Raw genomic sequence first — 12,238 nt, forward strand, 5'->3', positions numbered from 1 at the left:
TAACATTGTACTGAAACCTTACTACACCTCTAGTTTACACTCACTGGTGAAAAATCTCAAGCCACCTCTTTGCGAGCTAAACGAGGCAATTGTGTTTTTTATTATTATTATTATTTTTTTCAAATCGGACTTTAGCTGTTTATGCCTCCCTTCCCCAGTAATGCCACCGGCTGTTCCAAGATAATTGGGGTACATATAATATGTTCATATTTTCATCATTTATAATGAATCAGATTAGAAATAAGTTACGAATACGAAGTATTCCAAATAGAATTAACAGTGTATGCTACTGTGTAAATAGTTGTTATGGCTCCTTGATAATAAATTAAATCCACGTTTGTTTATGTACTGGATTTCTTATCCATTTGTATTCTTGCGACAAAAATTTCTCCACACCCTAGAGATATTATTTCAGAATATATTGTTTTGATGTTGTTAGATTATCTGGGGGGAGGGGTGGTCAGTGCCGGTTCTAGACTGCTCCAATTGGAGGGACAGCTACATACATAGATGGGGCACAAAGGCGCAGCTAGGGGGGACCATTTCTCTTTTCCTCCACTTCTCCCTTTCTCCCTTCCTCCATCCCTCCATCTCTTCCTGTTCCTTCACTCTTCCCTTCCTCTGTCTCAGATTAGTAATATATCAGTAAGCTGAATTAACACATGCACAAACAAATAATGCATTTTTAGTGCTATAAGCAAACTGCTAACATAATTCTAATAAATACATAATCCTGTAGATTGTAGAAGGCAAACGTGTAAAACTCAGATGAAATAATCATGATAATGACATTAATCCATCTCTTTCTATGACTGATTCACTTGAAGATGAACATGAACTAACAGTCCCAACCATAGCATGTAAATAGTATTCACGTTTTACATGCTATTAAAACGAAGACCTTTTTTTGTTGTATTGTTAAAAGAAAAATAAACTATTCCCATTACAGCAATATAACACTTAAGTTGATATAATAATAAAGCATTAGCAAACAACATCAAGGCAGATTACAAGCAGGGAAAACAAAAAGTACTTTTTTGTTTTACTGATTTTACAAATTAAGCACTAATACAGCAAGAGTAAGACATAACGCAAAATTCCGCTTCCCATATAACGAGGCAAATAACATAAAGGCAGAAACTGATGCTGCAGAACTTGAGATTCAATAACTTTACGGCACTAACCGTCTGCATATCAAGAAATGCTGTTTTTCCCATAAAATAAGGCAAACATCAAAGCAGAAACTTCTGCCATTGAAATTAAGATGCTTAGCTTATCGCACCAACCGTCTGCATTTCTTTTTTTTTGCAAAGCATCTTACAAATAATAGATTGTTGGTGGAGAAGAGAGAGAAACTGAGGAGATGGAAGGAGCACTTTGAGGATCTGTTGAATGTGGAGAGTGAGAGCAGTGCGAGTATAAGTGGTTGGGGAATGGCTGGGAGAAGAAGAGATGAGAGGAGGGAGGAAGAGATCAGTAGGGCGGAAGTAGTGGAAGCGATGAAGAATATTAAGTTGGGAAAGGCCCCAGGAATTGATGGAGTGTGTGGTGAAATGCTTAGGTATGGGGGTGAGATTGTTGTAGAGTGGATATGGAAGTTGTGTAGATTGGCTTGGGAAGAGGGAAGGATTCCAGAGGACTGGAAATCAGGTATAATTGTTCCTTTATACAAAGGAAAAGGAGAGAGAGAAGTATGTGGTAACCATAGGGGTATTTGCCTACTTAGTGTGACTGGTAAAATATATGGTAGAATACTCATTGATAGGGTTAGGCATATATCAGAGGAGCTAGTTGGAGAAGAACAAGGGGGATTTAGGAAGGGAAAAGGGTGTGTAGATCAGATATTTGTTCTAAGATGTTTAGTGGAGAAGTATCTAGAGAAGGGAAGGAAAGTGTATGCTGCCTTCATGGACTTGGAGAAAGCTTATGACAGAATAGATAGGCAAGGTATGTGGAAGGTATTAAGAATATATGGAGTGGAGGGAAAATTGTTGAGTGCTGTGAAGAGTATGTACGAGGGAGCTAGGGTTACGGTGCGAGTGGATGGTGAGCTGAGTGAGTTCTTTGATCTCAATGTGGGACTGAAATAGGGTTGTGTGATGTCTCCATGGCTGTTTAATATATACATGGATGGGGTTGTAAAGGAAGTGCAGGGTAGGGCAGTGGATGTGGGGGTGGCTCTAATGAATGAGGGTGAGATTTGGAAGCTTCCGGTGTTGCTGTTTGCTGATGATTCAGTACTATTGAGTGAAGATGAATGGGAGTTGCAAGGTTTGGTGAATGAATTTGGGACAGTGTGTAGGAGGAGGAATCTGAAAGTTAATGTAAACAAAAGTAAAGTTATGGTGTTTGAGAGGAATGAAGTTACAGATTGTGCAGTGAGGTTGGATGGTGAGGATATGGAGAATGTGAGTGCATTCAAGTACTTGGGTAGTGTGATGAGTAAGGATGGAACTTTGGGGGATGAAGTGAGTGAAAGGGTACAGCAGGGAGGGAAGGTTGTTGGTACACTGAAAGCAGTGATGAGAAATAGGGAGGTGAGTATGGAAGTTAAGAAGTCACTGCATGATAGTATTGTGATCCCTACCCTGACGTATGGAAGCAAGGCATGGACCTTGCAAGAGGGGAACAAGTCAAGAGTGAGAGCAGTGGAAATGAGTTACTTGAGAGGAGCATGTGGAGTGACGTGGAGGGACAGGTTGACGAATGAAGAAGTGAAGGAACGCTGTGGGGTGGATGTGGATGTGGTTGAGAAGATTAGGAGAAATACACTGAGGTGGTTTGGACATGTGAAGAGAATGGAGAATGAAAGACTGACTAAGAGGGTGTATGTAGGTGAGGTGGAGGGAGGGAGAGGGAGAGGTAGACCGAGGATGAGGTGGAGGGATGGAGTTGAGAGGTATATGAGGGAAGGGGGGGTGAGTTGGGGGGAGGGTAGTCAAATGGTGGGTGACAGAGCGACTTGGAGGCGTTTTGTCTGCGGCCACCCTTTGCGGGATTAGGGCGTCGGGCTATAGATGGATAGATAGATAGATCTTACAAATTCATCCATATTTAGACTTTTAGCTATTGTTTTTTCATGGGCCAAGATCAAATTTTTCTTTCTGTCATGTAGCATACCGCGTCGGAAAGGAGTCAGCACTCGTGAGAGCGTGGAGAATGGGCTCTCACATGATGCTGATGACACTCCAATAACTAGGGCTGTGACATACACCATATGCAGTTCAGGAAATGCTTCTTTGTACTCTTGCAAATATTTACATATGGTAGATATGGAAGTATCACTGCAGCTGGAAAATTTCTTAAGTAACATAGGTTTTGCAACATGTATTTCATTTCTCAAACTCATATAATAAGATTCTTTATTATTACTGGCAAGTTTTTGCAAAGGGCCTAGAGAGATGAAATCCAGAAATGAACTTGACTTAGGCAATAAGCAGGACGCAGCTTTCATAATATCCGGGTTGTTCATAGAAAATCTGTTTTCCACTTCAGCTATTGCTCTGTGTAGGATGTTGAGAAGAGATCTGTAAAGAGACTGACAAGGAGTGATAGTGGGATTATCAGAATCCTTATGACCCACAGTGGAGAGCACAATGCTTTCGGCTAGTTGTTTACTCATGGTGCCCTTCCTCTTTGAAGGAGGGTTCCGTGTAGATGCCTCAAAATCATCAAACCAAGAATCATCTCGCAGACCTTTCAGCGTTCGTAAACTGGCATCAGTAACTTCCCTAGCACTGCACGCATCAATGTACTGACCCTGCAGCAAGGAATTAGTTGGTTTTAGAGAACCAAGTGCTCGAAGAAAAAACTGACCAGTTGCAAAAAAATTCTGCTTCTTTAGCTGTACTTGAAGGCCTGATGCTTTTGTACATACATTCATTATTGCTTCTTCATCCTCAGAAACCTCAGACAGAATGTAGAAGGTAGCATCCATATTTTCTACTATGCACTTAGTCACATCATAACGACTTGTCCAACGGATTTCTAGGAGCCTTTTTAGCGATGGAGCATTATAATTTTGTGCTACATAATACCGATGGAAGAAAGAATGTAGTGAACTTGAAAGCTCAAAATAGTACTTGTCACAAGGTTCTTCTTGTATAGAATGCAGTATAGCTAGGTGATGCTCATGATTAAAGCAATGAATATATGGAACATCTTTGCTAAGCTTTTTTTGTAACAATGTTTGTACTCCACAGTTGAACCCACTCATGATTGCTGCACCATCATAGCACTAACTGATTATATTGTCAGTACTGTAACCTCCATCTTGCAGATGGATGAGTATTTTTGTTGTTATATACTCTGCATTCAACTGGCTGAAGTCAAGCAAACCAATCAAGTGTTCCTCAGGCAAAGCATTGCGAACAAACCTTATTATACTGGAAAAATTCTCCATATTACATTTGCCTCTTGTTCCATGACACTTAATACAAAAGCCTGATATATCTGACTGTTCATACTTACTTTTAACTCCCTGCAAAACTAAAGTAGCCAGTGTATCGATTACCTCATTTGTATGTCCTTTGAAGTGTACTTGGCATTCTTGTGCACTGTCTTAGCTATCTCTGAAATTTTTTTGTCCTTAGTCAAGGTATACTCATAGAGTTTCAAAAAAAGCCCTGCGGAGGTGTTTGTTTGTCTTCACTACTATGAAACCTTTCATTGCTGCCACGTAAAGCAAACTCATTGACAGATAAAAACTGTATTACTTCCCAAATGCTTTTCACATAGTAGCGATTGTTCTGTATTTGTGTTGATCCTAAGAGACATGTTACTGTTTCACCTGTTGATTGCCTCTGTTTCATCTCTGCCCAGATGGTTGCAACATGCAAATGACAATGGCTTGATGCATGTTTGTTGAATCCTTTTTCATGTTCTAATGCAACTTTCCAATTTGAAAACCCTCGCTTAGTAAAAATTAAATCTCTGTCATTTGTCGCACCATACTTGCGATAAGGGAAACACAAGCATGCATCACGTGTTGCACAGTATTCCAGCAATGGTCTCAAATTGTACCAGCTTGAATTGAAAGCCCTAATATTCTGTCCAAACATTTTTTTGGGGGGAATGATTTAAGTACTGGCTGTGTTGGACGATCATCATTGAGGTCATCCTTTGCAACACTAGAATCGTCTTATCTCCGACCTGATGTATTCGGAGAAGGACGAGCATTGTTTTCACTACAACTGGTGGAACTTGTGGAAATTAACTCATAGCTAGCTGCATCTGTGGCAGGCTTAGGTTTACGAATCAAAAAATTTTCCATCTAGGTAAAGTTGCTGTACTGATAAGATGACCAATATAGTATAATATGAATGCAATAAGATATAACAACGTCAATAAATTCAGCATCCTACCTAAACCCCTTCTGACAGCTGCCTCTGCGCAAAATCATGAGATATATATTAACAGTGGCGGGCAGCAAGTCAACAACTTTGAGAGTTGCCAGATATAAATTTTCATCAGTTATCAATAGCAACTTTCTTGATAATTATTTAAAAATAAGACTTTTCATTAACCCTTTATAATTCAAATCAGGCATAAAAATTACTTTAGAATTATTCTTATGTTCATTGCAGTGTACTGTAGTTCTTGACAATAATGCATATTAAAACTACTGGGAATTGTTACCAACGTTCCACTCAGTGTTGCTAGCAACACGTACGATAATTATCGTACTGTTCGGACATTTACAAAGAGAACGAACACAGTGGTCTGCAGCATAATTGATATATTAATAATTTGCATTTGAGGGGGCAATCGAAAAATTTGGTGGGGCATTGGCGAAAAATTTGGTGGGGCATTGCCCCCCCGTGGCCCCCTCTAAAACCGGCCCTGGGGGGTGGGGAGATTGGGAAGCAGTTGGCCAGCAAGACATGGTTGCACAGCATACAGTATAATCTCTCTTGAGTACTCGTCCGTGATATAAAGGAATCTTAATGTAAATTTTACCTTTTTCTGTCAAAAGAAGAGAACTGTCTCACCATGCTATCAGTTAGGTATGCTCCATTACTGATAGCTATCCTATAGTCACTCATATTACCTAATACAACTCTAGTCGGATCTAGGGTGATACAATAAGTTACAATTAATTTGAACTCTCTCTTTCTCTTATCTATCTATCTATCTATCTATCTATCTATCTATACCTTTAGATAATGTAAATCATTATGTTTGGGAATATTTTAATAGACAGTGAACTCCCCCCCTCACCATACTGCACTTATCGTGCACTGTCTTAGAAATCAAAATGCTAGAATTCAGTGGAATGGGTATAAGGGTAACTATTACGTTATAAAGAGTTACACAGAGGGGGTAGGGAGGGATTCTTTCTCATCTGCTTTTTAAATTGTATATTGAAGATGTCCTGATAAGTGTCGGAAATGAATAGTGGATGTTATTTTAGCTTTATGAGACTGAATATAATTGCATATGCTGATGACACTACAATATTGAGTGGCTCACAGGGCACTTTAATTTCAATGATTCGAAATTTTGAAAATCAAACTTTATATGATCTGATAATAAAACTAAGTAAAAAATAATGATGTATGAGGCATCTAGGAGTCCGACACACGGCATCCTCTCTATAAATGTGGGGTTGCTCTACGTAATGTGTTCTCACGTCAAACCATACAACGCCAGAAAACGGGTTCAGAGTTCCGCAGTATTCCCACAACATTCCGTTTTTTTTTTTCTTTTATGGTAGAAAATTCTTTTTTCTCTATGCAAGTTTTTTGAGTGTAGATTATGATTCTTATAATACGCCATATCTATGAAATTCTATCTCTCTATTGTCAGACGCCTTAATCTCGTAAGGCGTGGCCACAAACAATGCTCCTCCGTGTCCCCCGGTCCCCCGCCTTTTTACTCTCCTGCTCCCAGCTCAAACACCCGTCTCTCATATAGATCCCCATTCGATCCCTCCATCTCGTCGTTGGCCTCATATAGCTCTCCACTCGATCCCTCCATCTCGTCGTTGGCCTCCTTCTTCCTCTTCCTCCCTCCACCTCACCCACATACACTTTTCTCGTTAGTCTCTTGCTCTCCATCCCCTCCACTTGGCCAGACTACCTCATATTCTCCTTACGCTTTCCATCACATCCACATCAAAACCACAAAGCTCCTTCACTTCCTCATTTGACAGTCTTTCTCTCCATGTAATACCACATGCTCCACTCAAATATATCATTTCCACTGCTGTCACTCTTGATTTGTGTCCTTCCCACAAGGATCAAGCTTCACTTCCATACATTAGAGTTGGTATACAATACTGTCATACAGCAACATGTTTACTTCCGTGCTCACTTCCATGTTTCTTATCACTGCTTTCAAAGAACCAGCAACTTTTCTTCCTTGTTGTACTCTTTCGAGCACTTCACCCTCCAAACTACCATCTTTACTCAACACGCAACGCAAGTAGTTAAATGCACTCACATTTTCCACTTCCTCATTATTCAACCTCATTGTACTGTACTGTACATCCAGTGACTTCATTTCTCTCGAAGACCATTACTTTACACTTCCCTACATTCACTTTTAGATTCCGTTTCTTACACACTCTTCCCAACTCATTCATCAAACTTTGCAGCTCCCCTTCGTTTTCATTTAACAATACAATATAATCTCCAAACAACAGCACAGGGAGTTTCCAAAAGTTGCCCTCTCTAAGTAAAGCCGCTCCAACATCCCCTGCCCTACCTTGTGTCCCTTTTAACCCCATCCATATCCAGACTAAACAACCATGGAGACACGACACATCCATGTTTCAAGCCAACATTCAGATAGAAAAAACTCACCCAGTTCACTATCCACACTTTCTGCAGCCTTAGCCCCCTCATGCATACTCTTCACGTTTTTTTTTTTTTTTTTTTTTTTTTTTTTTAATGTGTCCGACTCTGGGCAAAGGCTTCACAGCCTGCTATCAAGGCCCACCAGTCCTCCTACATACCATACACCTCTACATGTCACCACTTCGGCGCTAACACCCACCGTCCATATTGAATACATGCTAGGGCTGTCTCATGCAGGACTGGTGTATTGGTATTAGCGGGGGTATTTTTACGACATGTCGGCGGGTCTTCTGGTAGATCAGTAAAGCCTGATTTAATGAAATTCAAATCCTTAAACTGTTCCCTGCCCCAGCCGGGATTCGAACCTGGGTCCGTCAGGACTGCAGGCCACCTCTCTACCGATTGAGCCACCGCCTCCCCCAAATACAACTACTTCCCATGTTTTCCATATATTCTTAATATTTTCCACATTCTTGTCTATCCACCCTGTCATATGCTTTCTCCAAACCCATGTAGGCCGCATACAACTTCTTTCCCTTCGCTAGAAGCTTCCATTAAAGACCTAAGAATGAAGATCTGATCTATGCAACCTCTGCCCTTCCTAAAACCTCCCTGTTCTTCACCAAATAATTCCTCTGTTATTTCCCTAACACTGTCAGTAAGTATTCTCCCATACGCTATACCTATTACATTAAGAAGGGAAATGTCTCTATGATTACCACACCTATGATTTCACACACTTCTTTTCCCCCTTCTCCATTGTACAGGGGAATAATTATACCTGACCTCCAATCCTCAGGGACTTTACCTTCCTCCCAGGCCAATCTGCACATCCTCCATATTCGTTCTACTACTATCTCTCCCCCATGTTTTAGCATGTCACCACATAATTTCTCAATTCCTGGGATTTTCCTCATTCTGACTTTCTTCATTGTTTCCACTACTTCCATCCTACTGATTTCTTCCTTTCTTCTAACCACCCTCTTGCTCCCGACCATTCCCCAGCCACTTATCCTTGCATCACTTACTTTCTCTATGTTTAACAGTTCCTTAAACTGTTCTCTCCTTCTGCTCACCTTTTCTCCCTTCTCCATTTGCAATCTACCATTTTTATCGTTAAGCCCCCATCCAGCTTCTTTAGTACCCTGTCTAGCCCTCCTTACCTCTTTCCAGAACATTTTCTTACATTCCCTCCACTTTTCACACATATTCCTTCCAAATTCTTCATTCACTCTCTTCTTACTCTCTCTTACTAAGCTTTTCATCTATCTCTTCCTCCCTACATATAATTCTCAGCTTCTTCCACTCCCCTGTTTCCCATCAATCACTGCATGTTTTCTTCTTTTGCGCCACAGCTTGTCTCACCTCTTCATTCATCCATGCTGTTCCTTGCACCCCCTTTCGTCTTCTCTTCAAACCACACACCACCTCATATGCTGCTCAGCTTGCACACAATTTCCTTATATCCCATCTGCTCCAAATCATATTTACCCAATCGCTCCTCCACTTCTCCTTTATATTCTACCTTTTTTCCATCTTCTTGCAATCTTTCTACCCCCCTTATATGGTCTACTTTTTCTTTTCCTCCCCTCCTACTCCTCCATTACATTTGAACCTTGACTTTCACTACCACCACATGGTGGTCAGAATGACCACTCCCCCTACCTCTGTACGTTCTTGCATCCATTACACACCTTCTCATATTGACATCCACACTCACATAATCAATCATTTCCTTGCGTTCATTCAGTTCACCATCCACCCTTCTCATCCTGTGGATCCCTGCACAAACGTCCACAACTTCACTGTCATCCTCATCCACTTTTGCAGGCACACCCCATTCACCAGCTACTCCAACCACCTTCACATTCCCTACTTTTCCGTTCATATCTCCAATCAAAAACACTAGCTCATTCCTTTTGAATGTTTCCATGCACGCTTCCACATTTGCCCAGAACTCTTCTTCCACTCTATTTGAACGATCTTGCACTGGCACATTCACTCATACAACTGCCCACATTTGAAGTTATACTTTCAATTATTCCCACACAATCCTTAAGCCAACTGATCCATCTCTTGCACACAACAATACATACCTTTTCTTTTCCCCTCTCATTCTCACTTACTCCCATGCATATGCCCCATCTCTTTTGCCCTGTCATTCTCACTTACTCCCGTGCATATGCCCCATCCATGCTCTCGCTCTCTCACACTCTGACCTCTCCATTTACCGTAGTCTGTTATTCCACATATGTCCACTTTTGCGCCCTCAAGCAACTGAACAATCTCTCTTTCACCCCATAAATCGCACCCCATACATTCCATGTCGCAATCCTTACCATGTCCTTTGTTTGGTCCTTAGTCGTCACCTGTTGGTCAGTCCTGGTCCGAGGCTTCTTGTTTGTATTTAGTTGTTTTCCAGGGCGGGGCACTAACCCTCCACCAAACCCACTTGTTGCCACTTAAGAAGCACGTGTTTATTGGTTGTAAGGTTGCCATTCAGCATATGATGTGATTTCCTGGATTACAAGAAATCATTTTGCTTGCCACTCAATGTGAACCTACCCTGAAATAGAGTACCGCTACACTAAGTGGGTGGATAATGGGCGCCCCCATCCACCACAATCAAATCGATATTAATTTATATTATTTTTTTTTTAAATATACATTTTTCATTTTGCTGAATTTTCAACCCATTTTCTGGCAAAACTTGACTGCTTAAGCAAAAAACAAAACAACAGTGATTAAAACGATAATAAGTACGGTATCATTGAATAAAATGAATGTGCTATGGACCCCCAAAAAGGTCGTTTACCATTATTGCCATAGAACAACTTCACCCTTTCACCACAAAACCACCGTTTTCTTCAATTCCTGAACACTTCCAGGAACACTTTCATCACTACCAGCAGCACGACGAGACATTGTTACCCCAACAGTCACACAAGAAACTCCGTAAAAGTTGCAAAAGATCGCTGTAAAACAGCAAGAATTCTTTGTTGCATGCTGTGAACAGAGCACAATGGTAGGGACTGATGAATGGCGCGTCAAAAAATCCAGCAAAACACACCGCCACATGTGACCAACAAATCAGTAAGCGAGTCTCGATGCCCGTCCATGGCCTCATCGGCCACAACCAACACGCACACACACAGACACACACAGCCACGACACGCTCCTCTTGCTCCCGGGCGAATAACAAGTAGCTACCACAAGGACGATGTACAGTATTTTTTTAAGGACTTTCAACCACACTTCCAGTGGCGGAAGGCCACATGATAGAGTATGGGTGAAAATAGTGTTATCCAACAAAAATGCTTTTTCCGACAGGTGGTTTGGGAACCCCTTCAGTCACGTGGCCCCTCAAATTATTGTGAGGTCACTGAATATTATAAATATTTAGGCCACTTTATTTTAATTTGTCAGACAAAAATGACATTAAATTTTTATTAAATTCTTTTAATGCTACATTTTACTATATTTTTTAGAAACTTTAAGAAGCTTAACAACAAAACGTTACTTTCTTTGTTTGGAGCATATAATGTGTCGAATAATGGATCATCTGTCTGGAGACGATTTACTATGCTGGATGGTAACAATATAACGAAATTATGGGACCTGAGGGTTTAGTGGATAATTAAGGCGCTCCAATCGGATTGAGCCGGTGCAGGTTTATATCCAAGGAGTTGTTGGGGTTTATTGCTAACGTAGTGCCACTCAGGGATGAGTGAGGCTGGTCACCCTCATCTTAAATGTCAGGACCAACTTGCCTAGCCCCGGTCTCCTATGCTCGTCGAGGGGCAACACAGGATTATATGATGATGATATTACAGAAACGCTTAAGTCTCGAATGTTTCAAACATTTGAAATTAGTTATTTTTCATTCATTTTCATTCATTGCCAGACGCCATGTATCCCAAACGGGGTGGTCAAGGGCTTAGAGTTAATTGTTTTACAGGGAGGGGCACTAATCCTCCACCAACCCCACTTGACACGTAGGGAGAACGCCAACAGCATCTGGTGTTCCCAGGCGGTCACCCATCCAAGTACTAACCAGCCCCAACGTTGCTTAACTTCGCTGATCGGATGGGAAGCGGTGTACTCAACGTGGCATGGCTGTTGGGAACCCCTTCAGCCACGTGGCCCCTCAAATTATTGTGAGGTCACTGAAAAAATATTTGGTATTCCTTATTTTATGAGTAGTCATATTGCAATGGTGTCGGTTCAGCTACTTTTAAAAATCACTTTTTATATAGTGAAGCAAGGTTTTTAAAAATGCTTTAAGAAGAAAAATAACATTATATTCAGTCTAGGTTTTACTGCGATAACCTCTGGTCACTATTCAACACAGCTAGGCAACTTATTTAAAAACATTAAATGTTTTTAAATAAGTTGCCTAGCTGTGTATTGATTTACATGACAATGATATAGATGTATTT

General features: G+C 40.9%; 1 non-coding gene across 1 annotated transcript; it reads right to left on the minus strand.

The window, feature by feature from the left end:
* Positions 1–11,804: 11,804 nt before the first annotated feature.
* LOC145417944 (5S ribosomal RNA) lies at positions 11,805–11,923 on the minus strand. The gene has a single exon (XR_013900605.1). It is a non-coding gene; the product is annotated as a 5S ribosomal RNA (ribosomal RNA).
* Between the last annotated feature and the right edge of the window lie 315 nt (positions 11,924–12,238).

This window comes from Coenobita brevimanus, chromosome 111, assembly GCF_032717465.1.
Source record: "Coenobita brevimanus isolate Jiangsu-jjx chromosome 111, ASM3271746v2, whole genome shotgun sequence".
NCBI lineage: Eukaryota > Metazoa > Arthropoda > Malacostraca > Decapoda > Coenobitidae > Coenobita > Coenobita brevimanus.